The sequence below is a fragment of the Pteropus vampyrus genome, unplaced genomic scaffold (genome assembly GCF_000151845.1).
Source record: "Pteropus vampyrus isolate Shadow unplaced genomic scaffold, Pvam_2.0 Scaffold244, whole genome shotgun sequence".
Taxonomy (NCBI): Eukaryota; Metazoa; Chordata; class Mammalia; order Chiroptera; family Pteropodidae; genus Pteropus; species Pteropus vampyrus.
This window is the reverse complement of record NW_011889025.1, coordinates 3,885,773-3,891,772: the sequence shown is the minus strand read 5'-3', so window position 1 is coordinate 3,891,772 and position 6,000 is coordinate 3,885,773. Positions and strand designations below refer to the sequence as shown.

Here is a 6,000-nt window from a genome sequence, read left to right as displayed (position 1 = left end):
CATACTGTAGCTAACTTATAAATTAAATTTTATCGTAGGTAGGTAGGTATGTGTAGGAAAAAATGTAGTACATATAAGGTTCTATACTATCTGCAGTTTTGTGCATCCACTGGAGGTCTTAAAACATATGCCCTGAGGATAAGGGGTAACTACTGTATCATTTTTTATTGTCTAGCTTTTCACCTATTTTATCTTTAAATTATGCCTCCTGTGGATTGCATGTAGTTGATTTCTTTTTTTTTTTAATTTTAGTTTGGGATTATTTAGGCTTCTTGAATCTATGTACTAATGTCCTAATAGACTGCTTGAGAGGTAGTCATAGTGAGGATAGCCATGGGTTTGGCAGCCAAGGTTTTATAGCTCTTTAAAATACTGCACAGGAGCAGACAAGTTTTTTTAAATGATGCCAGAGCATTAGATGCAGCCAGAATAAAGATAAATGAAGAATTCAAAAGTAATAAAAGTGAAGCTTCTCCTAAAAAAATAGAAGAGCTAATAAAAATAGGTTCCGATGTTGAATTGTTACTCAGAATATCATTATACGAGGCATTCACACAGACCACAATACATTGAGATTGGTCCATAGGAAAGACCTTCTTATAGAAAATGTACCAACTCAGAAGCAGTGAATTTTCTAGGAAAAAATTGAGTCTTTGTAATTTTTAATTTTAAAATATATAACTCGCAAAAATCCTGGATATGCATATTTTCCTCTGAACTGACATATTGAAAATGAGTGAATTAAAATATAGTTGTGTAATTTAAAAAAAGCTCAACCATTATATTTTCAAATATTTCTTCTGTTCCACTCTTTTCCTTATTCTTTTAGATTGCTGATTAAATGTGTTATATGATCTTAGTCTATACTACAAATCTATTAACCTCTTTTTCATATTTCCTATCTCTTCATCTTTTGAGGCTGTATATTTTCTTCAGTTCTTTATTATAGTTCACTAAATCTTGATTTAATTTTGTGTAGGCCATTGTTAAACCTATCCACTAAATTTTAAATTTTAGTTATAATATATTCCAATTTGGGGGGTTCTGCATAATTTATTTTCACATCTACTCAGTTTTACTCACTTTTTAATACTCTCTTTTTATTAAATTCATTGAGGTGATATTAGTTAATAAAATTATATAGTTTCAAGTGTACAATTCAATAATATGTCATATGTATATTGCATTTTTTGTTCACCACCCTAAATTAAATTTCCTTCTGTCACCATATATTTGGCTCCCTTTACCCATATCTACCTCCTCTCTCCCCCGCTTCCCTCTGGTAACCACTAAACTATCGTTTGTGTCCATGAGTCTCTGTCTTGTTCATTTGTCACTTTCAGTTTTTATATCCTCTTTTAATTTATTGAAATATAAAAAACAATTTCTATGCTATGATGTTACAAAGATGCAGTTTTGTGGATCTTATTCTGTCTTTTGTTCCTACTGGCTCTCACTCAAGGTGATTTTTTTTAATGTTTTTTTTCCCCTCATTTTCCTTTGATTTCTATCTGTGGGAATTATTTTGGGCTTGGCATAAAGGTGAGTTCTCTCTCAAAAAAAAAAAATAAAAGAATTTGAATTGGTTCTGTCAGACACTTGGAGAAACAATCAGTCTGGATTTATTTAAGTTAAATACGCAGCATTAGGTTATCCAGGCCACTCAGGTGGTAGGTATTTGGGTGGTAAACTTATGCAAGGGCTAGCTTGCTATTAAGGCATCTCAAGAGGAGATTACCTCACACTCCTACCAAGGTTCAAAGCAGATATTACAGTTTTTCATGTAGTCTCCATAATGAGAAAAGATTTATTTCTAGTTAACCCTTAAACTGTGGGTATGGTTCTTTGGGACCTAAGCTTTGTAGAAAGGTCTCCTGCTAGATTCTTCATCTTAGGTGGACCATAGGCTTTTTCTCCTATTCCTTGAGCTCCAAAAGTTTGTTAAGCTCAGCAAACGCTCTCAAAGTAAAAGTTGGCTTCAGAGAGCTGCTTAACTCTTTTAGGTCTCTGCCTTCATTTACTCACTGGATGATAATTTCTTATTTTCTTTTCAGCTTATAGATGTATTCAAGAATATTTGTATGGTATTTGTATTTAGTTTGTATTTGTTTTCCATGACAGAGTCAGTCTGGACACCTGATCTGCCAGTTTACTAGAAACAAAAATGATTTCCATTTTTTTTCCATGTGGTATACTCAATTCCATTGAAAATACAATGAGAAAAATAGTCCCATATATTATATTGGTGGCTGTATAGATAGAGATATCTTTCTGGATAATAAAATGCATAAAGAGTCTTATAAATCTTAATAAATTTGGGCACTATATTTGCAAATATAGGTTTGTAACCTAGGGATACGTTAAGAGTGCAGAAAAGTGAGTTTTGTTTATGGGAGTATGATTAACAATATCCCATACATGAAGACAACGTAAATATCCTATAGCATGGGTCTCCAACTCCTGGGCGATGGACCAGTTTCAATCTGTGTCCTGTAAAGAATTGGGCCGAACAGCAGGAGGTCAGTGGCAGGCAAGAGCGAAGCTTCATCTGTATTTGCAGCTGCTCCCCAGCGCTAGCATCATTGCCTCAGCCCCACCTCAGATCATCATGCATTAGATTCTCACAGGAATACCAGTCCCTAGTGTCAAAAAGGTTGAGGACTGCCATCCTATAGTACAAGAATAGTAAAATAAAGATGGTACACCCATAGGACATAATATTATATAGAAATTATAATTATGATTTAGAAAAATATTCAGGGACATATGGAAATGCCTTAGGTATAATATTAAATAAAAATTAGGATACAAAATTATATACAAAGCACCATTCTATGCATAGAAAAAAAGTGTTGAGATGATACAATTAATTCACATTTTATGTCTCTGTTATACAAATATAACTACTTTTAATTAACTTAAATTTTTTCTGTATCTTCAAAGTACTTTTTTTAATAAACTATTATTTTCATAAAATAAAGATATAAAAGTTTTATTTTTCTTTGTTTTTTTTTAAACAAAGGTCTTAGACAAAATGTTTTTAAATGTTGAGACTGAAAAATTGACCTTCCCTAATGTTTCATTAACACACTTTGTTTTGCCAGTGTTTAATAATTAAAGATGCTCTTTGTGTAAAACATAAAACTTTTAATGACTGATTTAAAAAGTTATTTCTGATTAAAGGTGATTAAGAAACAGCCTGATTAGATGGAGAGCCAGAAGAGAGAAAGAGCAATTAGGTGGATCATTTCATAAACTATATAAATGTCTAACCAACGTACTGTATACCTAAAACTAATAATAAATTTAAATTAAAAAAAAAAGAAACAGCCTAAAAAATGGTCAATCTGGTCTTTTCAGACATTTTAACAAGCAGAAGAATTTACTACAAAGGTGTTTCCATTGATTATGCAAAACTACAATCATTAAGAAGACTGGAAAAAAAAAACGACCTTAAAAAACTCTTCTCTAGTAACCAGCAACCAGTAAACTTGCACCAACTTTGCATGCTGTTAACATTCTCATTCTAGTCCTCTCTCTCTCTCTCTCTCTCTCTCTCTCTCTCTCTCTCTCTCTTTCTCTTTCTCTCTTTCCCTCTCTCCCTCAAATTCCTCTGTATCTTTGCTCATAAGGTTCTTATTGGATTATTCTCTTTATTTCATCCATCACCTCAAGTTCCACTTTATTCATGAAATCTTGCCTGGATACTCCAACTCATTGCAAACTCTTCCTTTTATAAAATCCAATATCATTTAAGTTTGACATTTTTGATGTAACGTAGAGACTACCTTGCATTTTAAATATATATATATAAACTGTGAATTCTCAGAGTATTGAAACCATATTTGGTATTTATTTCCCTATTAGCCCTCAATCTTAGAATAATATGTGAAAACAATAGATAAGAACACAGATACTTGCTGGTTAATTCACTCACTAACTCCTCCTTTCCTCCTTTTTTCCTTCCTCCCATCATCATTTTGTTTCATTTATTCAACAAGTACTTTTGTGTCTGTGTCTCTTTTGCACCTGACAGTGAGGACATAAAAATGTCAAGACATAGTCTCAGATTTCAAAAACTTTACCATCCAGATTTCTAACACCAAAAAAAAAAAAAAAATTAAGTAATTCATTGATCATCCAATGGAAGCAATCTAAATTATAATTTCTGGACCTGAAAACCATTATTGCTTTTTCAAAATCTTTTTTTTTCTGAATTATTTTATTGTTGCATTTTTAAGGATACTTCCTTTGTTAAACAGAGGTTAAATGTTGAAGCAAAATAAGAGCCACATAGAATACTCTAGGCCACAGGATTCTCAAACCTGGCAGCATAACAGTTCCCTGAGGAGCAGCTCTTAAAAGATATCCTAAAAGATATCCAATGCTTGGGCCCCGATATAGACCAATTAAATCAGAACATGGAGAGAGAGTACATTTAGGCATCTACTTTCTAAAAGCTCCCCAGATGTTCCTAATGTGCAACAAAAGGTAGAAACCACTAGGCTAAGCTAAAATTAAATTGTTTTTACATATATTAATTACAATTGTGTTAAGAGAATAGTAACAAACATGTGTAATCTACATATACATATGAAAATAAAGTCGTGTTATCATATCCATCAGTTTAAACAACTAAATTAGATAATATCTTCTAAGGAAATAATTTCAAAAGTATTTAATATTTTTACCAGTGTGGATAAAGAATTATCAGTTCTATAACACATTACCCCTATGTTTTTATTTTACTAAATTAAATTACAAGGTAAATCTCTCTCCACTCCTGTTTTTAAAATACTGGGTTGGACTAAGAGGATCTAATAGCAAATGTGAAGATCAACTATATTGCACAAAGCCCATACTAATCTAGAGCAGGGGATCTCAAACTCTCCAGGCATCAGAATAATCTAGAAGGCTTGCCCAAACCCAGATGGCTGGGTCTCAACTTTAGAGTTTCTGATTTAGTAGATCTGAGGCGGAGACATATAATTTGTACTTCTGATTGATCTCAGGTGATGCTGATGCTGCTAGTCCAGAGATCACACACTGAAAACCACTGTTCTGTATAGAATAATAGCAAGTGATGTAGCATCATGACAGAGTGAAAATAATGCTTAGTTTGTCCCTTTAAAGTTACAACAATTCAGTCATTATATAGAGTAATAGCTTATAATAGATGTTTGATAAATACTTGATTAATTTAATTGAGTAAATGATATATTTTAAGATATAGGAACCCACCATATATTTAGTGCATCCAAATATATGTAAGGATAACTATATTTTTTATTAGTTTACTATTTTTCAAAGTCTTGCTTATGAATTGCTATATAAAAATTACCTGAAGTGATTATTGAAATGCAGATTCCTGGGTTCTCTCCCAGCCCAAGCTAATCAGAATCTCTCTTGGTGTGGCTCAGGAATATGCGTTTTAAACAAAATTCCAAAGTATTTCTAAAATCTTTTTCTACAGTGACATCAATTAACAAAACCCAATAAGTTTCAAGTGTATCAAGTGTACAATTCAACAGTAAGTCATATATATATTGCATTGTTTGTTCACTACCCACAGATAGATTTCTTTCTGTCACCACATATTGGACTCCTTTCACCCCGTCTATTTCCCCCTCCCCCTCCCCCACCTTCTGGCAACCACATGTCTATTGTCCATGTCTGTGAGTCTCTGTTTGTCCTGTTCGTTTGTTGTGTTTAGGTTTATATCCCACATATAAGTGATATCATGTGATTTTCAACTTTTTCTGTCTGGCTTATTTCACTTAGCATGATTATCTCCAGGTACATTAAATACTGCAAATGGCAGTATTTAATCTCTTCTTATGGCTGAGTAATATTCCATTGTATATATGTGCCACAGCTTCTTTAGCCAATCATCGTAAAACACTTCGGCTGTTTCCATGTCCTGGCCACTATGAATAATGCTTCTATGAACATCAGTGTGCATATAACTTTTCAGATAAATGTTTTCAAAACTTTTGGGTA

At 32.6% G+C, this 6,000-nt stretch overlaps 1 pseudogene; it reads left to right on the top strand.

Annotated features, from left to right (window-relative positions):
• The first annotated feature begins 333 nt into the window (after positions 1-333).
• LOC111729046 lies at positions 334-629 on the top strand (annotated as a pseudogene).
• The last annotated feature ends 5,371 nt before the right edge of the window (positions 630-6,000 follow it).